This window comes from Phyllostomus discolor, chromosome 1 (genome assembly GCF_004126475.2).
Source record: "Phyllostomus discolor isolate MPI-MPIP mPhyDis1 chromosome 1, mPhyDis1.pri.v3, whole genome shotgun sequence".
In the NCBI taxonomy this organism is placed as follows: domain Eukaryota; kingdom Metazoa; phylum Chordata; class Mammalia; order Chiroptera; family Phyllostomidae; genus Phyllostomus; species Phyllostomus discolor.
Window position 1 is genome coordinate 37,389,375 of NC_040903.2, and position 27,008 is coordinate 37,416,382.

General features: G+C 33.5%; 1 protein-coding gene across 24 annotated transcripts in view; it reads left to right on the forward strand.

Annotated features, from left to right (window-relative positions):
* The window catches only part of ADGRL3 (adhesion G protein-coupled receptor L3), a 755,368-nt gene that overhangs the window by 215,941 nt on the left and 512,419 nt on the right, over nt 1-27,008 (forward strand). Inside the window, exon 1 of one of the 24 annotated variants that reach the window (XM_036021034.1) lies at nt 12,903-13,200. The exons of the other annotated variants lie outside the window; for them this stretch is intronic. The gene's annotated coding sequence lies outside the window, so the exon portion shown is untranslated. Of the gene's footprint in view, nt 1-12,902; nt 13,201-27,008 lie in introns of those variants that run through there. 24 annotated transcript variants of the gene reach the window in all.

Below are 27,008 nucleotides of genomic sequence, written 5' to 3' on the forward strand. Positions count from 1 at the left end.
TTGAATATATGAGAATATTCTTACATAAAACATATGCAACATAATGAATACTTTTGAAAATCTTTAGGATATATGTTAGAAATGTGAAGAAACCTTAAAAAATATTCATTGCAATTTTGTGATTTCCAAGTTTATTCAACAGTAGTCTTTAATGTACCATTATATTACTAGCAATAAGGCAGAAGCTTTGTATGTTTTCCTGGCAATGATAATAAATTTGACCAACTCCCTTTTTTCATATTCATAGCCTACTCATCTTATCAGTCACTTTGTTTTGTCTGATCTGTAACAGTTTTCATATGTGGCTTTATTACTCACACTGATATTTGAGTTTACATTAAAGCTATCACCTTCTAATTATTGTTTTTTCTCATCCTCCACTATGAAATCATATAGTGGCCCAGAATCTTGTAAAATACCACTTTCATCATGAATAAGTTTCTCCGAAACGTATTTCCCTTCCAGTATAAACTTCTCAGGCTTCTATAACTGAATTGAAGCTTTTCCTTGCTGCTTTGGAAAACTTATCAGCGGTTGAAGGCACATTGTATGCTTCTTTGAATTCCTTGCACCCATTACTTATAGTATAGTCTTTCTGTAAGCATTTTTTCTAATTTATTGAATTTTAGAGAGAGAGGAAGAAGGGAGTGGTGGGGGAGAGAGAGAGAGACAGGGAGAGAGATGACTGCAGTTTGTTCCAGTTATTTGTGCATTCATTTCTTGATACTTGTATGTGCCCCGACTGGTGATCAAATCCACAACCTTGGCGTGATGACTCTCTAACCAACTGAGCTATATTGCCAGGGCCTATGTAAGCAATTTTTTGATGGAGTGATGAGCTAATGTGCCCTCAGTGAGATGATGGATATGATTATGACAGAATGGAAAGTGGTATAAATATTTTAATGCTCCTTTTAGGAATTTTCATGCTAAAATCCACATAAAAATATAAAACCATCTATAGGCATTTGAATCACTCCATCACTTTCACATTTACCCAGTTCATTTCCTTCAGAGCACTAAGTTTTACCTGAAGGGAACTTTGTTATTTATTACATTGCCCTTTTATTTATCTGTTATATAGACTAGGCTCTGTAGGAGACTCCTTTTTCTTCACTATGTTCCCAGCATAGATATTGTATCTGTCACTTGATAAACAGTAGTTGAAATAATTAATTAAATAGCTAAGCAACAACATACAACATTAATGCCCTAAGATAGCAGCTACACATATGTTACTCTCATTCACTGGGTATTAAATTGGAGGAAAGAAGAACCCGGGAGAAAGGTTTTGAGCTAATAAATTATACTAGTGTAGCAAAATCAAGATACTTGTGAAAGAATTATTATATTGTCATGTAGTATTCAATTAAAACTTCCTGATTTGGATGGCATTTGGTAAGGAAGCTTCTCTCTAAATCTATCTGATATGTCTTAACTCTGATGTCACCTGCTTAAAATCACTGAAAGAGGAAAATAGAACTCAGGAAGTTGAAAGACAGTATTTGATAAGAACAAGTTATTATTAGCTCAAACATCTGTCAAGATGTAGTCTCAAGTAATGTTTGTGGATGACCCCCTTATAAATCACAGGTGACATTTTTCTTGCTAAGGAAATAGATATACCATATTTTTGGATTGTAAGACACACTTAAGTTTTAGAGGAGGAAAATAGGAAAAATTTTTGAAGCAAAAAATGTGGTAAAATATTTAATAACATAAATAACATAATATTTCACCCATGTAAATGTAAACAGAACTAAACAGCAGCATTAACAACCATTATTCCTCTCAAATTTGCAGGGGGTGCATCTTATAGTCCAAAATATACGGGTAAATGTGACATTTGCTGAATTTTTTGTTTTAAACAGCTTTCTTATTTATCTTATAACGACCTTTGTAAGTATACATTTCAAAAAATAATCTTCTTTTTTTTTCTTTTTACTCTTTCTGTACCCTCAACTCTTTTTCTTCTCATTTCATCACCTCTTATATACACTTGCACACATACATAAGTGTACAGCACACATACATGAGTACGTTTAACCTGAATACATGCGTCATGCAATTAAAGAAAGTGTTGAAATTTAACTACTCCCATCAATGATGTATCTGTCTGGTATTTCTTCTAACATAGGTCTATGGTTCTTGCATTTAGAATATTTTTTCCACAATTCATTTGGGAACTGATAACTTGTAGAAGAAAGACTTAGTAGTTGGGCTGCTCAAGTCATGTAACAGGTGATTCAAGGACTATTTATAAAGCACCATCTGTTGTCTCAAGGGACTCCTCAGATTTATCAACCATGCCAGTAGATTTCTCATAGTTTGTGAGTGGCTTTTCTTAAGAGAGCACGATGAGTGTGATTGTATGAGTCTAACATCTGCAGATGGTAGAAGTGGAGTTACTATTTGAAAAGTTTTACACAATATGTTGTTTTTAACACAGCATGTTCTAGTCAGTTCTCCTATCACGATTTGTATTGTACTACATTACCCTGATGCTCATTATTCCTTGCATTTTCCTCATTTTCTTTTCCTAACAGTAGTGGAGACGATGGTGATGATAACAACAGCAGCAGCAGCAACAATAACAACAATAATAGAATCACAGTTCACCGTTGAGGTTCTAATTTATAAGTCCTGTGCTATTTAATTTAAACACTATTCCATTTGATCCTCACAACATTGCAAGACTTAGGTTGAATTATTTGTCAGACATTGTATTACTGATAAAGGAGACAAAAACACTGGGTAAATTCAAATTTGAGAGTCTATATAGTGACTACCTAAAATTAATTTTTCCCTGCTTTTTGTACTTCATCTTTCTTGTCAAACTATGTATTCCTATTATATCAAGTTTATCTCTTCATAGATAATTCTTAAATTTATATTTATAATCCCATCCCTATCTTTCTTCTGACTTCCAATCTGTATCTACAAATGTCTGATTAATGCCTTTGCCTGAAAATATTCTAGAAATATCACTGTCTTCCTACCAATGCTGACTCATATCCCACTTGGTTAATATTATCATTATCCTTTTAAATACCCAGACTCACAACATTTGCTTTGTTTCTATTTTCTTTTTCAATTGCTGTCTAGAAAATAGAAGGCAAAAATGTTGATTTTTATCCCATTCTCTCGTTTCCTTCATTGTTCTGTATCTATCGTATCCCACAAATGCAGAAAATTCTGTTAAATATCATTGCTATTCAGCATGTTCTAAAGCCTGCAAATAGCCCTACTAATTACTCATACATGTTACTGCTGAAGAATATTTCTGAATTCATTATAAAGGTTTTCTTTGTATTCCAAGAGTCTTCACTGCCTGAATATTTTAAGATAGAATTATATATTAAAATATTGTAAAAAGAATTATAAAGGGCACCCTTGCCATCTTGGTGTTCATGATTTTTTATAATTGCATGCCCACAAATATTGTTTACATCCAGTAATCTCCTTCACTAATTATAAATGTCAAACAGTAAGATAACTTTTTATTACCTACTAATATGTCTAGGTTCTTGTTTATGGCACTTTTAACTCCCTTGAATATTCTATTCTCAGTACACCCTTATTAACTGTCTTTCTGAATTCTATCCTTCCTTCATTCTGTTCAAATGACATTTCCCAATGGGGCAAAGGGATCTTTTCTATGGCTGAGTGGACCATGCCTGATTCAGCTTTCTCTTTTTTATTGTAGACATTCAATAAATGTTTATTGATTTGAAAAAGCCTGATTCAAGTTCCAATCTAAGCTATTAAGATACAGATAATGTTATAGCTCTTTGTTCACTCAGTGTACTGTTTTTGCCAGAATCATATTGATTTTGATTATGAGATTATTAGTTGAAGATGCCTTCTTTCTAGTAACACCACTTTAGAATAGATAGTATGGTTCAACTTGATGTCCATAGGTTCCTTTTTTAAAAAATTGAGAATATATTTATGCTACCTAGTGAAAATGATGAATAATAGTTTCAACTAAACAAATAAATTGAATTCCAGGGAGCAAAAATCTTTCTTCATTAAAACTGTAAATATTTTATTTTAGCCCTTATGAAGTATTACTTAAGTCAGTAAAACATATTGATTCAATCAGTTTGAATTTGAGAAAAAAATTTAGAGCGCTTAGAGTATACATTTTACTAAGTGCCTGAGAGATAAATAAGGCCCCCTTATCTATGCTTAAAATCAAGCATCAATTAAAGTATTAGGGAAGTAGATGGGAGAGTTGTTTAATTCACATGGCAGAGTTATAGCTAAGTTGAACCTTGAAGTAGAAATCTGAATATATCAAAGAAGTTGCAAGTAAAGGGGAGGGTGGTAAACCTGTTTTGGAGGAATGACTATGTATATTGTACTAGGGAAACAGTGAGTGTAGCTGATGAGGTTAGAGAATCAGATACAGGGGAGAAAAAGGACAAGAGTTTAGGCTTAAAAACTAGATTGGAAAAGATAAAGAAAGCCATTGGAGTTTAAACCAGAGAGATGGCAAGATCATCATTGTATAACACTGAAAGTGCTAGATTGAAGAGAGGGAATAATGTAGGAGGATCATTTAGAAACCACTTCCAGTAAACTAGGAGAGCATATAATGCTTGGACTGGGACAGGGAATTAAGAATGGAAGAAGGGCAGAATGAGAAGTAAAAGAAAGTAGTGCTTAGCTGAGTGTAGGTTTAGAGGGTGATTTCAATGTTCACCTTGAACACTGGGTGGTTGATAGTGCTACCAATTTAATACAGAAAGCAGAAGAGCTTGGGAGAGGGAGCAATCATAATTAATTTATTACAAGCTTACTAAATACGTAGGTTTATATCTAAGTTCCTGAAGTCTAAACATGGTTATGCATCTTAATAATTTGTTCTTAAAAAAAAGTTGCCATGTATTTTTTACTACAGTTTTCCATCCCAAGGTTGTGGTTGTTTTTGTTTGTTTCTTTGTTTGTTTTTAATAGCCAGAATGAGGAAATGTAAAATACTCCTGATCAAGGCACTCACTGCTGTGGGGCATTTTTCAATTTAAATTCATTTTTGTCCTAAATTATATTTAATATGATACATCTTGGAAACATAAAATGGACTGCATAGGATTTTAAACAGAAGTAATGGGACACAGATACGAGAACATTTTGTTCTAAATTTAGTGCACTCTTTCTAAGCCCTTTCTTGGCTAAATCCAGCCAGTTTTATATCAATGAAGTCATATCGTTTTCTCAACTAAAGAGCACTTAGTCTTTGTTTTATGCAACACAGTCTGTTTACCAGCAATTGAAGTAATTTTCCAAATTCCATTTCTACATACACAGCTATTTCTTTACAATCACTCTATTTATTTTTATATGTGAAATGAGGACTTACAGGAACTAATGCTCTAAAAAATATTTCAGGACTTGTTATTTAATCTTACTTAACAGTTACATTTTTCCAAGCAAGTGGAGGTATGTCGTTTTACCATTAACAAGGGTATGGATGATCACTGTCTGCTTAATTTTTTAGTAATTCTCTTATCTAAGGAAACCCTTAAAATGCCCAAATAATCATGTTTACATCCAACATTTAATTCAGTTTTTTCATGTTACTTTAAATTTGAAGATATTGGTGATTGTATATTATGTGTACACCTCATGGGATCATGGTTTTGTCTACTCCGGACCAGTGATGTAGGAGCAGTATATAAAATCAACACTTTTGGCTTTCTGTACTTTCTTTATTCAATTGAAAAATTCTGTATCTGTTTTTCAAAGAAAAAAAAACAGGGTGAAGATAAGCCACAACTAAATTCAAATATCAAAATCTTTCCTTGTAATTCAGTGAAAGTGATGGTGGGTACAGGGAAAGATTCCACTATAAATTATGTGAGATTTATATGACAACTCATATATTCACTAATTTAGATTTAGTAATAGGTGATTTCATTTTTAATGGGTGTCATTTTAAATACATTGCAAATATATTTGATTCTGATGCCTGAATCATCATGTGCCATTAAATGAAGAACAATGATGGAAATTCATTTTATATTTTGTGACATGTGCAAAAGGGCTATATTTGCTAAAATAAAAAGACACTCTTAGTTCACAATATCAAATCCTTTTTATGCATTTAATATCATAAGATTCTGGGATGTAATATCCCATTTGCGAAGATGTATTTGCATTCTTCTTCACTTGGTCTGTGTTTGCTTAATTCCTGTAGATGAGCAGCTTTTAGGAATATTAGAGCCTTGTGTGTTTCATTTTGTTTGTGGTCATAGCCTTCAGTGCTGTTGCCCCAGCCTGCCAATTCTGTGGAATCCCTTGCCTTAATCTCCTTTCCAAACTCTTGCATGGGCTGTGGGCTGCCCTACCCCCTCAACCACCGCCAGATTTGATGAATGGCTTTTGTCTTCATATTTGGACCCAGCCTTTGACTTGAGTTCACTTTGTCTCAGTGTGCTTTTTATTACTGAATTAGGCTTTTATTTTTCAGAATTAGATGTTGGCTTACCTTTCATAGTACATTTTAAAGCTGAGAACTGTTGATGAACTTAAAACATTTTGTGCTTGAGTTAGGTCACTTTTTGTTGACAGAATTTCTCAGTTAGTTGCTTGGTTTATAGAATGACACTCCAACCAGCTGAGCCACACCAGCCAGGGCTGATTGTCTGGTTTTAATTGTGTAAATTAAGATAATATGTTGGTTCATTTTGTCAAGAGAAAAGTTGTCACAGTTTATGAATATGGATCTCCAAGTCTAATTTATCAGCCTGGGGGCATATAATGTGAAAAAGGAGAGAAGTAGGCTTACCTAATATTATGGTATATACAGAAATTGGTATCATACTTGGTAGGTGTTCAGAAAATGTTGTTTTGGAGCTTTACCCATTTTAATTGTTTTTCCCACTAAAAACAGAAGAATAATGATTACATTACAATAAAAGGTAGGTGGCCAAGTTTATATAGTTGTTTGCTTGGGAAGCTGCCATAGAATCACCAATCTCAGTAACTGTGTAATGCCTACTTATGGGCATACCTCTACTGCAAATAACAAAGAATTCTATTATTAGAAATTGGATAGTATTTGCTAAGATAGCTTGGGTCTTAAAGGAATTAATTGTCAGTTCCCTTACTCTAGTTTGTGCAAGACTATATCTCTTGATATTTGCTTATTTCCTAATCTTCACATGAGTTCCAGGAATCCTGTCTTGGCACTGGAGCTTACTGTTTGGTGATTCTTGCATTCTGTATAACATTGACTTTTGTATTTTGATCTTTGATTATAGACATCCCTTGGGTCGCTTTCTCACTTCAGTCACTCTGCTCTTGTCTTACAATTGATTACTGGCTTTCAGCTAACCCACTAACCTATGTTGCCTCAGGACCTACCATGGCTATAAGTTAATTTTGAGCCAGGTTTCATAGTTTTGTTTTCTTCAGTAATCCCTAGATTCTTAGAGCAAACATTTCGGATTAGGTTTCTTGAATCTGTGAGATCAGACTGAATCTATCAAATTATTAAAACATGATACTTTTATGTAAGATTTCCTGTACTGTTTTAGGTTCTACACCTTGGAAGGAAATCTAGTCCCTCACCTAGACTCCAGCTATAGGGGAGGATGCATTTTGCTTGTCCTGCCTGGGATAGGTGGAGAAAATATAGAGGAGCATACTGAAGGTCAGAGAAGATTTATATAAAGGCAAGGGCAATCTTGTTTTTGTTAAATCCACAGTAATATATATTGGTTGAAATCACTAATGGTGTTCTGATAAAATCTTTCCCTGCTTTTTTTCCAGCTGTAAATAGTCAGTTGTGTATTTATTTAACTTCTGGTAAGCCTAGACTAGAACAAAACAATGTGAGCAAAATGTTCGCTGTTACAAAGCTGCAAAAGAAAAGATAAGTGGCAATAGGGACAATGTTAAGAGAAAAAAGGCTTGGGGAAATAATTATAAGCAACCTAGTGGTTAAGAATTAACCTGTCTTGACTTGAATCCTTGTCTATTAGAGTTTGGGGGGCTTGGGGAAAATTACTTCTCTATGTCTCCATTTCTTTCCTTATTTGTTGAATGACGATAGTGAAAGTATGTACTTTATAGATAACAAAATATATATGAAGTGCTTAGGACACTTCTCAGCATTTTCAGCTTTTGATCGGTGTTATACCTCATATCCTAATGACTTTAAGTAACTAAGTTGAAATTTTATTTAAATATATATTATTAGCAGCCTTAAAGGGAAAACATGGCAGTGGACTGTGGACATGATGTGTAGTGTTGAAATTGGCACTACATCTCTTTTGCTAAGGGTCATTGGGGATTTATGAGTTAACAAACCACTTAAATTGAAGTGTTCACTTAGTCTTTTTTATTACAACTAGATTCTTACCTCTTTTGATAAATGATTAGTAAGAAACCTTGATAAATCACTTGGAGAAGTTGGACTGATATTGTTTGAATGTGTCAGACGAGATAAAAATGTACACATAAGGAAACTAATATACTGTTTCCTAGTCGCTGACCTCTGGTGATAATCATCTGTATAGTGTATAGTTTACTAAGAATGATGGAGTATGGAGTGATAAGTTACCTCTTCTTTACCTAAAATGAAACAAAAAAGGGATTAGAAAGTATGCAGACTAATCCTTTTGAGTTTTTCTCTCTGCTAGTGTTCCATTTGATTTTTCTTATACCATTTTTTCCCAAAGCCCATAAAAACATATTTAGTGACATATTTTGGGCCAACTTGTTCATGTGTATCACTTTTTAGCACTTACTTGTTTGAAATGTACAGGTGTACAGTTTGTTCACTGTACAAATCAAGGAGGCAAATAAAACTTGAACTCTAGACTCTGGTTTAACTTCTCCAGGCTTTTGCTCTAGTATGGGGCTGTGTTAGCCCTGAGTGACCATCTTTTTCAAATGAGTTTGCATGAAGTTATCCTCTTGGCTAGCAGCAGCCCTGAATGATTGGGTCTGGCATTTATCTAAAGTACAGGTGACAATAGCATTAGATAATATAATTGAATACTATATCACAGATATGATGCATCCGAGTGTTATTCAACGACATTTATAATTATTCCACAGAGATACATTTATTAAAACATGTGGCATGAACTTACACTCATTTAATATTTCTATGGGGGAAAAACACCCAGTTCTAGTTATGACTGGCAGCTCCTTGAGCTTGTTCTGTGGGTGTCAGGCTTGCTATGACTTTATAATAGCTTGCTATTTTTCATAGCTTCACGTAAACACAAAGCAACATTTTATACTATGTTTATTCTGAACTGTCAATTATCCTTAATTGCATGTATATATCACCATACTAACTAATATTTTGATTAGGATTACAGAGTTATTAATGCTTATGGTTTTTAATAAAATACTTTAATCAACAGTTATGTGATTTGACAATAATAAAGGGCTTTTGAGAAAGTTTCTTTCAGGATTTAAAATTGCTCATTACAATAGTAATAGCTTTCTGCTTGCAATTTAAGAGATCATTTTAGAATAGCATCTGATATGTAGATCTTATACTGTTTTGAAACTTTTGGTTTGAAAAATCCAATATTACTACATTTTTCCGAGAAAAAATTACTTGATCATGAAAACCCATGTCTAGACATATCAATTGACTGGGAAGAACAAGCAAAATATAAAATATTATTTAAAAGGTACAGAATATGCAGAACAATAGGAGTTTAAAGTCATATATAATTTCAAGGGAAAATTTGTAATGGGGAAGTAAAATGTATTAGTGAAGAGAATAGATATGGACCAGATTTTAAAATCTGGCTTTGGCATCTGTTTGATGATTGGCCTTGGACAAATGAGTGCCTTCTCGGTTCCTCAGTTCATTTACATACAGATTAGGAATACTATGAGTCTTTGCTTTGTAATGTTTTTGTGGGTATTAAGTGGAATAGCATATATCCAGTGTTCAGCACAGTGCCTGGAAGAACAGAAAGTTTCATCTGCCATGGTTCCCTGTCCTTGAATTGGTCTTCCTCTGAGTAGCATGAATTTTTAATTAAACAACTGTGACTAAGGTTCACCTTAATTTAGTAGCCTTGGAAAAGAAGGTGAGAAGATTTGTACTACTTTTTGAATTCAGGTTTGAGAGAGAGAGAGAGAGAGAGAGAGAGAGAGAGAGAGAGAGAGAGAGGGAGGGAGGAGAACTTTAGAAAAACATATAAGTCTTTTTCTTAAATTGTTTTATATTCCTATATTTTTATGGATAATATTCCGATAACTTTTAACAGGACACAAATATTTGCATTTTAACTTTACTTCAAAATAAAAATTTATTTTTAAAATAAAATAATGTGAATGTATGCAAAGAGGATTTCTCTTTTGGTGAAATAATACATCATGATGTATTATTACAGTGTACTGGAGTGTGAAGAGCTTGATTTATAACCTGGGATAGTTATATGAATAAATTATGCATTACAACAGTGAGCTGCTTCTGAGATTTATACTACCTTATTTTGCATATAGTCAGAATGAATTTAGCTGAACAAGTGGTAGATTTTTGTGTGCATATATATCGGTATAGATGTATATGTACATATATATGCACACAAATACAGTCTTTAGTCTTTTGTATATGTAGACTCACAAATATTTTTAAATCACAAACTAGATATTAATACAAATATAATACTAGATATAATACAATATATGATTGGACAAAATGGAAGATGTTTTTTTTTCCCTTAATCTGCAAGTGAGAAGAATATCTATGTTTGAAATTTCATTTGTTTAGAGATCACTTGGCCAGGAGACCTGGATGCCTTTCACATTGAAAATCCTCATTCAGTGACAATGATGTTTCACATTAAAGAAACTTGAATATGTGGCTACTAATATACATTTTACCTGTTTGATAAAGAAAAAGAACCCTTAAATAACCACTTTAAAATCTTGACTAAGTTTTAGTTATTTCTCCTTCTGTGTACCTAAGTTTAACCACTCAAAAATAGTAGTGGTGGTATGGGGAATTTTTTTTTTTTTAAGATTTGAAATATTTCAAAGAGGTTACTTTCTAACTAGTGATGACTCTTAAAGTCAAAAGATCAAATGAAGGCTGGAGGAGTGGACAGCATAATGAGAAAAGCATCAAAGTAACATTATTAAAAGTGAATAAAAGGAGAATTAATCATAACTTTGGAATATTTTCAAAGCTGAAAATGTTCTCCTATGACAAGTGTTGTAGATGTGGGCAGTTGAAACAAGAAAAATTAAAAATACAATAAGAGCTTATCTACATCCTGAGGCTGGATGCTGAGATCACAGTAGTCTAAATATTTATTTATTCAGTGAATTTACTGATCATCAGCCATGTGCTAGACCAAGGGTGTCCACCTGTGACCCACAGGCTACTTGTAGCCCAGGATGGCAGTGAATGTGGCCTAACACAAAATCCTAAATTTACTTAAAACATTCTGAGATTTTTTTTGTGATTACATATCATAGTGTGTTTAATGTGTGGCCCAAGACAACTCTTTTTTCTTCCAATGTGGCCCAGAGATGCCAAAAGATAGGACACGTCTGTTAGACCCTGATCTTGTAGGTATGATCAAAACAGACAACACATTATTTTGGAATATATATTTGTTCAGGGGAAGTAAATGACTATGTACTATAACAAACAGCATTATTATATGAATAGTCTACAACTATGCTACTTTGCTATTCTACTCTCTTTTATTCTAATTCTAATTCTAATTCTAATTCTACTCTACTCCAGGCTACTCTACTCTACTCTATTCTGTTTGGCTATGTTCTATCTCATTCCACTCTATTCCACTGAAATGGCTCTGTCATGCCATTTCACTCCATTTTATTCTTTACTAGATTTTGAATTAAGGAAGAAAAAAGACATTTCCAGATAATAGCCCTATTTTATGTAAACACATTTTTATATAAAGATATTTGAAATTCAGTATACATGTTATTTCGGAAAGAACCATAAAACACCTTTTATCAATGTGTTTAGTTGTTTAACAAAAGAAAAATAATCTCACATAAGTATTAGAAATTGTATCTGTTTCATTCACTTGATGTCTACTAAATTGTTTATTCCACATAATTTTAATAATAAAACAAACCTAATATTTGAATGAAAAATTATAAAACAAATTCTAAAGATGCTCCATGCCCATATTTGCTGTGTGAACTAGCCAGAACAAATATAAAGTAAAGCAGTCCCTAGAATTTGGGGAACTGTATAGGACAAACATAATGATAAGTGGCTCAGATAAAACTATGTAGAGATTGTTTTGGGTTCAGTGAGATTATTGACAGTTTTGGAATGAGTTGTATTAAGATGGATCTTAAAATATTCACTAAAAACTTATAACATTGGAAATGACTTTCCATACATTGGTTAAAATTTAGTTACGTAAATTTTATTATGGTAAAATTCAAGACTTTTTATATACTTTTTAGTCTTTTGAAACCATATGTACCTATAATTTTTCCTCACTATGTAGTTTTTATGGACCAGAATACATATACAGATGTACAGTTTGTGTCTTTTACTTAAATTTATATATTATGAGATATCCTCCTTGCCCTTAAATATTCTTTTAGAGTATGATTCACTGGTAGTTTTTATTTCTTTCTAGAAAACAGTCTCCCTTCATTAAACCACAATTTAAAAAATATAAATACCAAACTTAACAACACTTATTTCTAGATGTAAAATAGGGTTATTTAACAGTTAAAAAAAGATATTTCACAAGGTTATATATAGTCATTCTCAAATATTTATCTCTAGTAACTGGTTGTCATGGTGCTTAATTTGGGAGCTTATAGGAAATTGATTATTAAACATAAAGTAGTAAAATATGAGTTTCATTAAATCACTTACCTTCTGATACATTAAGAAAATATTTGAGACAAATTTAAAATTCAAAAAATTCTATTCAGTAGCTCATTCTTTTCTGTGAATACAATTTTGATAGCAGAATTCTGAGTTTAAATCATGTAACAGTCATGTTCTGCCATAGCTTAGTTTGAAAACCTCTGTTAAAATGCAAATTACATACTGTTGAATAATGGGAATTTAATCCAATTAATTGGGCTTTAATTTACATTTTTAATCCCTTCTGACTTGTTTCTTGTTCTTTGTGACAGATCAGATTCAGTATATTATTCTAAATGAGACCTGAACTGGCAATTAAGATTCCTGTGTTCCCTTTTAAGGTATGCTACCATATGTGTGAATATTAGGAAAGTCATTTAACATCTTTTATTTTACTGACTTATAAAAGGATTAGTTTGGACAGGGTTGAAGTCTCTTGGTTATTCTTGAAGGCCTTGGGTTTCTGTATAAAATCATATGTATGTATGTTCAGATTATTGTCCCAGAGTTCCTAATCTTCAAGAGTAAACAAACAACTGCTGATTTTTAAGATCTCTTGCAAAGATGTATTAAATTTCAGTCTGTTTGGAGTTTTTCAAATACCATGGAATTTGTTTTTGTCACAGATTTATCAGAATGCTTTGTTAGTGAGTTAACATGTTTGTAGATAGTAACTGTCTGAAAATAGATTGCTTTTGATAGTTCTTCATTTTTGTCACTATAGATGGTGTGCTTTGCACAATAGTTTTAGACCACTGGTATTGGATTTGTATCTCTTCCTTGGGAAGTAAAAACACATAATTGGCTATGTCCATAGATACAATTAAATATTAGTGTTTTAATTATTAATAATATGATGAAGCAATTGTTAATTATTTTCAATTCAACTATAATGATTCAAGTTTTCCTTATGTTTTTAATCTGAGATAAATGAATTAGTTTTATATAAAAGGAGATTTATACAACAATAAATACAATCTTTGTTAATAATTGTTTCATCAGAAGGATTAATAATTTTAATACCAGAAATATTACCCTCAGTGATGACTGTTTTATGTACTAGATATGTCAATCTTTTAAAGATATGAGCATGATCTAATAATATTTTTGTTAGCTTCCAAATAATAATATGTCTTAGAAGAATTTGGGAAAATAATAGGAATATGAATCAATAAATTCCTGATTTGATCTTAAATACCAATTTATTCTAATTTTTAAATTTATATATATATATAAATTTATAAATATGTAGTGCTTTCTTGTCAAGAGATTGTATTTACCTCATCAAATTATGCAACACAAATTGGTTGAAATACCTAATATTACAAAAATTAATTTTAATTATATAGGAAATATATTTTAAAATATGAATCATTTATTTCCTTTTTGAAATCCTGTTATTTCTATATGTTCTCTAGATATATATATTTTGAAATAGTAAAATTCTAAAGTAGTTTGCATAACACTACGATCTCAGAATTTCAACTCCATCTATTTTTCTAATTTTCATTAAAATGTTTTTTTAAAAAGAGTTAATAATACACTTAAAAATCTTACCAATAAGTTATTTGCACAAAGACGTTTTCATGTTTGTGAAAACTGATGATAATGTTTTATAGGAATTCTGTTGAATATTAAACACAACATTAAGATTTAAAGAAATTATCTTCATATTCTCTTAAATATAGAGGGAAAAAGTAAAAAAAAATATATCATGTATACTTTGTACTTGAGCTTTCTAAATAGGTATTAAAAATATGTTTGTACAGAGACTGCAGTTTAAACTGTTTTTATACTCAGATATTATTTAGTTAGAAATGTTTAATGATATCTGATTAGATACTTTTTCAGATACAGTAGTTTATATATGGCAATAAAAAAAGTAAAATCTGTGTTCTCCTAGAATGTATATTCTAGTTAGTTGGACAGCCATAAGCAATTTGTTGGAAATAAATTAATATATCACTTATTTGAAAGTGCTATGGAGGGAAATAAGATACAGAATCATACATTAAGTTATTAATAAATGTGCATTTACCAAACTGAATGGATGAATTTTGCATCGCAGAAAGGAATTTTAATTTGTCTTCTTTAGCTCATATTCTACTGTATATGAATTAACCTTTATAAATTTGTTACATTAAATATATTTTGAGGGGTGGTTTATACTCAACAAATATTTATTTCTCACAGTTCTCGTTGTAGGGAAGTCCAAGATCAAGGTACTAGAATATTCGATGTCTGCTGAGAACCCACTTCTTCCTTCATAATCAACCATCTTTTGGTTGTTTTCTCACATGGCAAAAAGGACAAGAGAGCTCTCTGGGATCTTTTTTATAAGGGCACTAATCTCATTCATAAGGACTCCACCCTTATGACCTAGTAACCTCCCAAAGGCCCTATCTCCCAATGCAGTTAGGTTGGAGATTAGGTTTAAACATTTTAATTGAAGGTAGAGGGAGGGACATATTCAGTCTGTAGCAGTGTGGTTCCTGATGATTATCTTTGCAAATGGCTTTCTGATTTTCTGACACATCAGCCAAGTTCTCCAGAGCTATGCCTGAGTGTGAAAATATCAGGTGTTGCCCTGCCCATATCAGCTAGTGACCTATCTGGATGCCCTTGTTGTGACCAAAATATCTGCTGGGCTATCTGGCTGGATTTCCTTCTTTTACTTTTTTAAAATTGTTTATTCTATAGCAGTTGTCCCAATTTCTCTTTTCCCCTTTGCCCTCCCTCCACCCAGCCTCCCCCCACAGTAAATGCCCTCTCCATTGCCCATGTCCATGAGTCATTCATACATATTCTTTGACTAGTCCATTCCCCTTCCGTCTACCATTCACCCCTTTCTCCTCCCCTCCTATGGCTATCAGTGTGTTCCATGTTCCCATGTCTCTGGTTCCATTTTTTTTCATTAGTTTATATTGTTCATTAGATTTCAGTTACAAGTAAGGTCATGTGGTATTTGTCTTTTGCCTACTGGCTTATTTCACTTAGCGTAATAGTCTCCAGTTCCATCCATGCTGTCACAAAAGGTAGGGCTTCTGTCTTTCTTTCTACTGCATAGTGTTCCACTGTGTAAATGTACCACAGTGTTTCAGTCCACTCATCTACTGATGGGCACTTGTGCTGTTTCCAACACCTAGCTATTCTAAATAGTGCTGCTACGAACCTACGGGTATGTAAATTCTTTTGAATTGGTGTTTCAGGATTCTTAGGGTATATTCCCAACAGTGGAATTGCTGGGTCATAAGGCAGTTCAATTTTTCAATGTTGTAAGGAAATTCCATACTGTTTCCCACAGTGGCTGTACCAGTCTTCATTCCCACCAACAGTGCACTAGGGTTCCCTTTCCTCCACAGCCTTGGCAGCACTTGTTGTTCGTTGATTTATTAATGATGGCCATGTTGACAGCTGTGACGTAATGTTGAGCATTTTTTAGGTGTCAATGGGCCACCTGTAGGTCCTACTTGGATAAGTGACTATTCAGGTCCTCTGCCCCTTTTTTTAGATTGTTTATCTTTATGGTGTTGTGTCATGTGAATTCTTTATATATTTTGGAGATCAAACCCTTGTCTGATGTATCACTGGAAAATACGTTCTCCCATAAGTCATTTCCCTTTTCACTTTGATGATGGTTTCTTTAGCCCTGCAGAAAAATTTTAATTTGATGTAGTCCCATTTGTTTATTTTTCCTTTATTTCCCTTGTCCTATGAGATATATCACCAAAAATATTGGGATGTCTAAAATTTTACTGCCTATGTTTTCTTCCAGGACTTTTATGATGTCATGACTTATATTTAAATTCTTTACCCATTTTGAGTTTATTCTGGTGTATGGTGTAGGGTGGTGGTCTAGTTTCTTCTTTCTTTCTTTCTCTCTTTCTTTCTTTCTTTCTTTCTTTCTTTCTTTCTTTCTTTCTTTCTTTCTTTCTTTTTCTTTTTTTCTTTTTTTTTTTTTGCATATAGCAGTCCAGTTCTCCCAACGCCACTTATTGAAGAGACTGTTTTCACTCCATTGTATCTTGTTTCCCCTTTGCTGAATGTTAATTGAGCATAGAAACATGGGTTTATTTCTAGGCTGTCCATTCTGTTCCATTGATCTGTGTGTCTGTTCTTGTGCCAGTGCCAGACTGTCTTGATTACAGTGGCCTTGTAGTTTAGTTTAACATCAGGTATTGTTATCTCTCCACCTTTGTCTTATTTCTCAGTATTGCTGAGGCTCTTCAGGGTCTGTTTTGATTTCATAAGATTTTTTGGAATACTCATTCTAGATCTATGAAATGTGTCATTGGTGTTTTAATGGGAATTGCATTCGATCTATAGATTGCATTTGGTAGTATGTACATTTTAATGCTATCAATTCTTCCAAACTGTGAACATGGTACATGCTTCCATTATTTACATCTTCCTCAATTTCTTTCTTCAGTGTTCGATAGTTTTCCAAATACAGGTCTTTTACATCCTTGGTTAAATTTATTCCTATGTACTTTATTTTTATTGTTTCTATAGTAAATTGGAATTTTTTCTTAATTTTTCTTTCGGATACTTCATTGTTGGTATATAAGAATGCCATCAATTTCTAATTATTGACTTTGTATCCCACTACTTTGCCAAATTCACTTATTAGGTTAAGTAGATTTTTGTTGGAGACTGTAGGGTTTTCTAAGTACACTATCATGGCATCTTCAAATACTAACAGTTTTACTTTCTCCTTAACAATTTGGATGCCTTTTATTTATTTTTCTTGTTTAATCGCTGTGGGTAGGACTTCTAGTAGTACTATGTTGAATAAGAGTGGTGAAAGCAGGCACCCTTGTCTTGTTCCTGATTTAAGGGAAGCATTTTTGGTTTTTGCCCATTGAGTATGATGTTGGTAGTAGATTTCCCATATATGGCCTTTTATGTTGAGGTATGTCCCCTCTAATTTCACTTTGCTAAGCATTTTTATCATAAATGGGTACTGGATTTTGTCAAATGCTTTTTCAAAACTATTGTTGCATTAAATATTGAAGACACAAATTTAATCCTAAATGTTAAGTTCATTCTCATTCATTGACACTAAAATTTTAGGTACTTAATGAACAAGTAATGATTTAAAAATCATTAGGAACCAAATCACTTCATTTTTCTGTTACCAGCACAGATTTCAGTAGCCAGCATTTTGAATGTATCTGTATAAACACTACTATATAGCAAACAGACCCAGGCTGGATCAATGCTTTTCATCAAGATTATAGCAGTTTCATTTCCATGTCTCTAAACTGGTGTGAGTCAGCTCACAAGTGCATCCTTTATATTTTGCTATTCATCTGCTCAGAGACACGGCCTTTTCCTAATTAAAAAAAGTAATTAAAAAAACAAACAAATGAAAACATCATAAATGCCTAAGCATTTAACTGTATATGCAATTAAATAACATCTTGTTATCAAATTTATACTTGACCTTTCATTTTAATAGCCCTGGTTATCTCTGTTTAATACCTAAATGGAGAAAGAAATTATTTTTTCAAGTGTTTCCAATATGGGCTTGAACTAAAAAGTAGGTACACTACATTGTTGTTTATGTGTTTATTTATTGTCCTTTCAAGAATGTGAGAAAACCCCGGGATCCACTAATAACCTAATTTTTCTGTTGAGTGAAATTTCCAGTAAAATAAATTCTTGGCTTTTACTAAATGCAGATGCTCCTAGGAAGGATAACAACTTTAACCCTAGCAGAACTTTATGCCTTAGGTATTAACACTTTATTTCCTATGTAAAACAGATAAGAGAGATTGCGAGTTTTAGAAAAAGGGGGGCTCGGAAGGGAAAAGGAAATATTAATGTGGAAACAGTAGCTGCAAAGTAGAGGATCCTGGGTGACTTTGGTCTTGGTTTGGCCCTATTCACTGAATCAGTAGAAAAACATGTTATATACTAAAAGATAATTAGAATGGATATGATGACTTGATAGTGTTACTGACCACTGATAAACTATTTCTTAAATGTCACTTACCAAAAAGAAGTAATAGAGCTGAGTATTGTAGAGAAATTAAAAAAGGGAAAAAGTAGACAGAAAGTTGAGAGTTCTGTTTTAGACTTGGCCAAGTATATTGGGCCACTCAGCCAAGCCAGGCTTTCTGGTGTTACCCAGGAGAAACAACCATTGTTCAAAGAACATAATGGTTGTATAGTACCTGTTGCTTGGCAAAAGACAGACAGCCAAGACTACACAATGCAATCCCTACACCAAAGAGATTAAAGATTAGTCACATTTGGGCCTGGATTATTTAGAGCTGTTTCAGTAACCACTACTCAGATCTTTGCTTTTGAATGAATGAATAAATGAACACATTAATGAGAAGCTTGATTGCATTGCATATGTGGATACATGTATGTGATATAAATGAAGAACAATTTTTGTTTAAAGTGTGTCACTGAAGGGTGCTCCTGTTTAAAGTTGAAACACTCTGGAGTAGATGTGATCTCTGGCTTCTGTGTCAGTTTCTGTGAATATAGCTAAATCACCTCCTAATTATTTGACACCTCATTATCCCATTTGTAAATTTTGCAGATCTTGCTTTTCTTGAATTTTCCTTTTTCATTTAAGAAATTGATTAATCCTCTGCCCTGGCTGGCGTAGCTCAGTGCATTGAGCACGGGCTGCAAACCAAAGTGTCGCAGGTTTGATTCCCAGTCAGGGCACATGCCTGGGTTGCAGTCCATGACCACCAGCAACTGCACATTGATATTTCTCTCTCTCTCTCTCTCTTTCTCCCTCCCTTCCCTCTCTGAAAATGAATAAATAAAATCTTTAAAAAAAGAAATTGATTAATTCTCATTCTCTGTCTCTCATATTTTTATTTTTAAAACATCGAAAATATATATTAATACATATATTCTTTTCTCTATTTATGACTGTGAATACATGTCTCTTTATTTTTACCTGCCTTTTAATCAGTGAATTGATTTAATCACCAGGGGAAAATACTGTAATCACTCGGAAAAATTATGTCCTTGTCACTTACATGTGGTTTGTCATACTTTTGGCCTCTGTCAAAGGAAGGATAGAGTAGACCCTGGTTGAAGCAAGTCCACCATGATGTGTTAGGCAACAGACTGAAAGGGACATGGAGAAGAACACAGGAGTTCAGAGGATAGAGTGTGTGTTTCTCTGTGTGGGGTGAAGGGATGAACTGGAGAAGAGAGAGGTAGCTACCTTAGATGTGATTTACCCAGCATTACTCATTAATCTTGCATGAGACAAATGCTCATATTTGAAACTTGGGAATAATTTGGCTGGTCAGATGCCTCTTTTGTAGGAGGAAGACAAAGCTGTAAAAGTGAGGCAATAAAAACCCTATTAGGATGCTATGCAAAGCATATACAATTGATGATATTTTGTCTTTTAGACTCTAACAATTAATAATCATTTTAATGTACTTGCTAAATGTAATGTAAAAACTAAAAGGATGACCTGAGTTCTTTGATAGAATAATTACTATAAGAAGTACAAATATTCCTCACGATGAAAGAAAATGTGAAACATTCTAGAATATTCAGTGTTGATCTGCATACTCTTGTTTCACTCAAACATATGTTTTCTGAATATATTAAAGTTTGGGGGAAATTATACTGAAAATTTATATGGGTGAGTCAGTCTCCTAATTAAAACTATAAACTACATTTGAAAAAAAAACTCTCCCCCCATATTTCCAGAAATATATCTTTATTTCTCTTTTATATCACAATTGGTAATTTTATCCAAAGCTGAAATTCCATGCAGTTCTTAAGCAAGAGTTTCGGGCTGGGGATGAAGGGGTAGACCTTCTCAGGGGACTGGGATTACTCCACGTCTATACACCTAGTAACATGCTTTATAAACTTTAACAGCATTATTAGCTCCTTTGGATCTAACTACCCATATTTTATTTTTTGAATTGTCTAAAATCGGCATCCATTGAATGTTTATTTTAAGGTGGACATATATTTAAATATATTAAAATTATGACTCCATGAGGAATTTTTTGATAGAATGAAAAATATTCTCCAGGTATTTAAGTACAGTTATGTGATCTTGTGTGAAATTTTATTTGATTGAGAAGGTGTGCTAATATTGAGAGATAAAGCACTGTTACTTAGGCTGTTGCCTTTATTTTCCAGCTTTTTGCAGTAATAAGTGCCAGGGAACACTTGGTTTATAATTCTTTTGACTACTTTAAAAGCCTTGGTGGTACTGTTTGGATAGGAGGACATTTGTCTTTACTGGGGTTCTGAGGACTTGCTATAGTATCCTTTGAATAGATTTATTTTGGACACACTGATTTCCTATTTCAGATATTTAGTATTTAAAAAATCAAAGGAAAGAAAAATAAACTTAAACCCCTATTGCTATGGAATCATAACCACTAGAAATTTTATGCTTCCATTAAATAGAAGGTGTGATGGAAACATTTCTAAGTAATGTAAATTGACTTAGAGGTTTTAGTGGAACTTAGTTTCCTTCTTGGCAAACTATTTGAATGCTAATCACATTGATTTTTCTCCTTGTTAATAATACTTTTCATTAATATTGGTATTTTGTCTTCTGTAAATATTTTGACAAGTTTATTAGAATTCTGTATGAGCTTCAAAATATTTCCAGATTTTAATGATGGTTGATTTATGACCTGAGGAAACGTTCAAATGGCATTGAATATCTGTGCAAAAGTCTTAATTATATCAAATTATTTATTTTCTTTAAACATCTGTTGTTATCCTCACAAAATAATGCATTGTGAAATTCCATATATAACATTTCTGTGCTATGTACAATAATTTAAGATTAAATCATTTAACATATATGAACTTATGATCTGACACATTCACAACACATATCACTTTCTTTTTACTTGTGTGCTGGGGAAGCAATAAATAGCCAGACTCTAACAGTCTTTCCTCTGTAGTCTTTATAGTTATAAAAATTGCTCCAGGCTAACAGCTCTCTAAATCATTGCAGCATATTTTGCAACAGGTGCTGCAAAGGAATTAAACATTAAAGGGAATTAAACAGAGTAGAAACCGCATTGACATGATTTCTTCCATCCCTTCACCCACACCCCTCCCCATGTAGCAGTCACCATCACTTAAAAAGCAATACTGAGTTACCTTTTTTGTGAAACCATGTCTCTGTTTTACTGCCAGGCATGCAAATACTGGCTACCTGGGCTTCGGCAGTTGTTTTCTGACTGTGCCTCTGGTGAATCATTACGAGGCCCAGCTGGAATACCGGTGCTGGGTGGCTAAGAAGGATTTCTTTTTTCAACAGGTCTGTTTTCCTCAAATCACCCTGAAGGGGGCCATTTTTCTCTAAGCCTTTTTCAAAGCGTCCTAAATATTCTGTAATATCTGAGATGATTAAAGTGTAGCTACGATTTTACTTTATCAAAACCTTAACCCCAACCGAGTTAAAAATTATTGCCCTTTGTCCAAAATAATAGTCTTAGAATCTGCATGCAAATAGTGGAGAGATGTGAGACTCTTGCAACACAGACTTGAAATAGGACAAGGGTAATCACTGACACTTGTGTGAAGTTGTTGTTTCTTGTTTAAGGAACTCAATAATAAAGTCTCTGTTATAGTGGCTGGCATAATGGGAGTGAATATTTTTAGCAGAGTCTACATTGTAGACTCAACCAGGGAAAAAGGGCACCTAGCTTCTCTGCTTCAGTCACTTTCAACATAACTTCCCCTTTGTACTGACAGAGCTCCCATTTTTTCCAGTAACACGTTAAAATGTCAGATAAAAGTAAACTAGGTTACTAAATTATAGGTAAAAGTTATAACTAAACTCTTCCTACTATGTGTTCCTTGAGCCAGACTGAGAGTTTTGCGCTTGTATGCTCTACTTGGCTGGGCTTTGTCATATAGTTGTCTTAACTCCAGGGAGCATTACAGTATTGGAATTTTCTCTGTTCTTGATGGGAGGTGCAGCTACCATGACCCCTTCCTGACTCCTGCTCAGCCCTCAGATCATGGAAAGGCAGTAGTGCCTTGTGTTTTGGAGTTCTGGCTCTGGAGTCACCCTGCCTGGGTTGACACCCTGCCTGGGTTGACACCCTGCCTGGGTTGAATCTCTTTCTTTTTCTCGCCATGTGACTTTGTGAATGAACAATGATATCTTCTTGGAAAATTATTTAAATGTTTTGTGCCTCAGCTCCTGAATCTGTAAGAGGGATCATTATAATAGTATATAACTTAAAGAATTATTATGCAGCTTAAATGAATTAAACTCACCCAGTGTTTTGAACAGAGCTGAGCACATACAGAAGCGCAGGGGAAGGCTTCCTGACAAAGTGAAGACCTCTGGTCATAAGCTGTCACAGCCCCCTGGATTTCTCTTTAGGAACGTTGATCAGAGTTGAAGCTGTGTGTGTCTGGGTATGATTCACATTTGTCTCTTTATTTGAAGCCAGTACCCTTAAGTATTTCACATCTTATATTAAAATGTGCCTTTTATCTCTTCCTAATAACATTTATCTCTTGTAAAATATTCGTATTCACTCTTTTAAGGTAGATTCAGCTAGAAAAATAAATAAGTATATTTGGCTGTATGAATCTTCTACCTTCTAAATGTTATCTCCTTTCAAGGTCATTTATAGTTTATATCATGAGAACATTGTACAAAATACAAGTGCCAAGGGAATGTATAATATGGAAATTTATTGAGGGTATAGACATGGGTGATTTGTTTGAAAATTCAAATATAACTTTAAGACCCCTAACTGTGAATGCCTAGGAAGGAAAACGATATTTTTATCATCATTTGTACCCCAATAAAAATTAATTTCATTGTGCTTTTTTTAGGAACAATAATGTAATGCAACTGATATGCTTTCTAAAAGCTGGATGCTTAATTTTTTTCACTATTCACAATTACACTGAATTGGTACTGCTAATTTAAATTCAGCTTTTCCTTTTCAAGCACTTTATTTGTCATATTTTTAGATAATATGTCATAGTAAGATTCCAGATAGCTAAGAGGAAAGTCTTTATTTTTAAAATCTAATCAGAAAACCTGATTTTTAAAAGGGTCGAGGAAGGAAATCTTGATTCCCAATACTTTTCAAAGCAGATTTATTTAAAAAAAAGAGAGAATATGTTGAACTTTAGGATTCAAAAACGTACTAAGTGAAAATTATCTGGGAACTCATACCTTTTAGAGAGTCTTTGTATTCCCAGAGTAGGCACACCTGTATTAACTACATAAGTAATAACTGTAAGTAACAATAGAACCAATAAACAGGACAGTTTTTATCTGATTGACCAAAGCATTCAGATAACAGTGATTTGTTAGAACTTCAGAAGTGGTCACTGTAGTTATTATTGAGCAGAGTTTTTGCTAATTCTGAAGATTCTTGTAAGATATCTGTTCTAAGGTCTCAAACATCATGATCAAGAAGAACAAGGAAACCGCTCGGTATATTTGAGAGTCAGTAAACCAGTTAGCACACAGTAGTTGACTGTGTTTTGCTTTGAGTACTAATTTAAGCATTTTTAACATATCATTGTTCTTCTGTTATATTAATGAAACATTGATTAATAGAAAATCATGGTCACTGTATTGGTAGTGGAAGAATGAAGGAGTAGAACAATCCAAAATGCTTTGGGGTGGCAAAAACTTTTTTACAGTAGTTTTGGGATAAGATATTGAATTAGTTTCCATTGCTTCATGAGAAAAGTTATTCTATCATCTTAAAATAGGTATTATCTTATAATTTATGTGGGTCATGAGCCCAAGTGTTGCTTAGGTTAGTGTCTCTTGCTCTGTGTCTCTTATGAGGTTTCAGTCAAGCCAGCTGGCCAGAGCTGTAGTCTCATCTGATGGCTCAACTGGAGAATAATTCATTTCCAAGTTTACTCTGTGGTCTTCCTGCATCCTGACATGGCAACTGGTTTCCTCCATAGTGAGCCATATACAATAAAGAGTGCCAAGACAGAAGCCACACTATTTTTATTATCTAATCTCAAAAATGGCTTTCTAGCACTTCTACCATATTCTTTTTGTTAGAAGTAGGTCTTAAATCCTGTCCACCCTGAAGGAGAGTAGATTACACGACAGTGTGGATACCTGCAGGCCAGGACCAATGGTATCTATCTCAGAGCTCTTCACCACAGATAAAAGTCTGACCTGGAGATTTGGAAGAGTTAGAAAGAAAACTGTGTTTACAAAAGTATTAAGGAGCATTGGAGAGATAGTCCTAAATGTTAACTTTGGCTCTGTGTCTAATTCAAGATATGATCTTGAGTGAACTTACCTTCTTTAGGCCATAGGTTTTCCCTTTGCAAAGTGACCTGTTGGTCTCAATTATACCAAAGGTTTCTTTATTATTTGGTATTATTTCCTTTTATCCTTTGTATGTGATTGAATTTTAGGAGCCAAGGAATTCCATTGTGTAATAGGGTCAGCAGTGTAAAAATTATGAAGAGACCATTGGATTTAACAATTATAATAAGGCCATTAGGGATTTTTTTCTGATGATATTTAGTGAGAAAAAGAGACAGAACCTATACTACAAATAATTAGAAATTGAAGTGGCTATGAGGTATTGGAGCCAACATGTATTGGTTGCTAAGCTGAAAATTTTAGTAGAGAAAGAGAAAAGACACCTATTTCTATGTTTTTGACTCTGTGTGCGTGTGTCTTTTTTAAAGCATGAGAGACTTTCATATATTCTCGTGAAAGGTAAAGACCAAGGATAAAAAGGAACCTCAGTCCTATTCACTATGTACCCTAGTTACTTTGTCCAGTACCAAAGCAAAGCAAACACAGGATAAGGGCCTGATAAATGTATGAAACTACCTGTTCTTTCTCTAATCTTTGGAGGCAGGAGATGTATGAGTAAGCAGGTTCTAGGTTGAGACTGCCTAGATTGAATAGTGGCTTCAGCACTTACTCATTTGATGATATATATTTGAACAAGTTTATTTTATTTTTAAATCATTTTTTATTGTTGTTCTATTACAGTTGTCCCAGTATTTCCCCCTTTGCCCTCCTCCACCCATCCCCACCCTCCACTCTCACAGTCAATTCCCATATTGTTGTCTATGTCCGTAGGTCATTCATACATGTTCTTTGTCTACTCTCTTCCCTTTTGTCCCACCATTATCTCCCTTCTGTTTCCCTTCTGGTCACTTTCAGTTTTTTTCATGTTTCCATGCCTGTGGTTCTGTTTGGTTCATTAGATTCCTCTTATAAGAGAGATCATATGGTATTTGTCTTTCACTGACTAGTTTATTTTACTTAGCATAATACTCTCCAGATTCATCCATGTTGTTGCAAAAGGTAAGACTTCCTTCTTCCTGTTGCTTAGTGTTCCATTGTGTAAATGCACCACAATTTTTTGATCCAGTTATTTACTGATGGGCACATATGCTGTTTCCAACTCTTGGCTATTGTAAACAACACTGCTATTAACATAAGGGTGTATAAGTTCTTTTGAATGGGAGATTTGGGGTTCTTCGGGTATATTCCCAACAGTGGAATTACTGGATCAAAAGGCAGTTCCATTTTTAGTTTTCTGAGGAAATTCCATACTGTTTTCCACAGTGGTTGCACCAGCCTGCATTTCCACCGGCAGTATACTAGTGTTTTCTTTTCTCTACGTCCGTGCTGGAATTTGTTTTATAAAAATAAAAATAAATAAAAGGATAAACATAAAAATAAGTAAAAATTAAAAGGGCACAAACTCTTTTTACAAGGCCAGTATCATCCTAATTCCAAAACAACAAATAAAGAAACTTCAGGCCAATATTGATGAACTTAGATGCTAAAATCCTCAACAAAATACTGGCAATCTGGATCAGAAATACTTTAAAAAGATAGTACACCATGATCAAGTGGGATTCATCCCAGGGATCCAAGGATGGTACAATATTTGCAAACCAATAAATATAATATACCACATAAACAAAATGAAGGAAAAAATCACATGATCATATCAATAGATGCTGAAAAAATATTTGGTAAAATCCAATACCCATTTATGATAAAAATACTCAACAAACTGGGAATAGAGGAAACATACTTCAACCTATTAAAAGTCATATATGAGAAACTTACAGCCAACAGTATACTCAGGCAAAAATTAAAAGCATTCCCCTTAAGATCAGGAGCAAGACAAGGGTG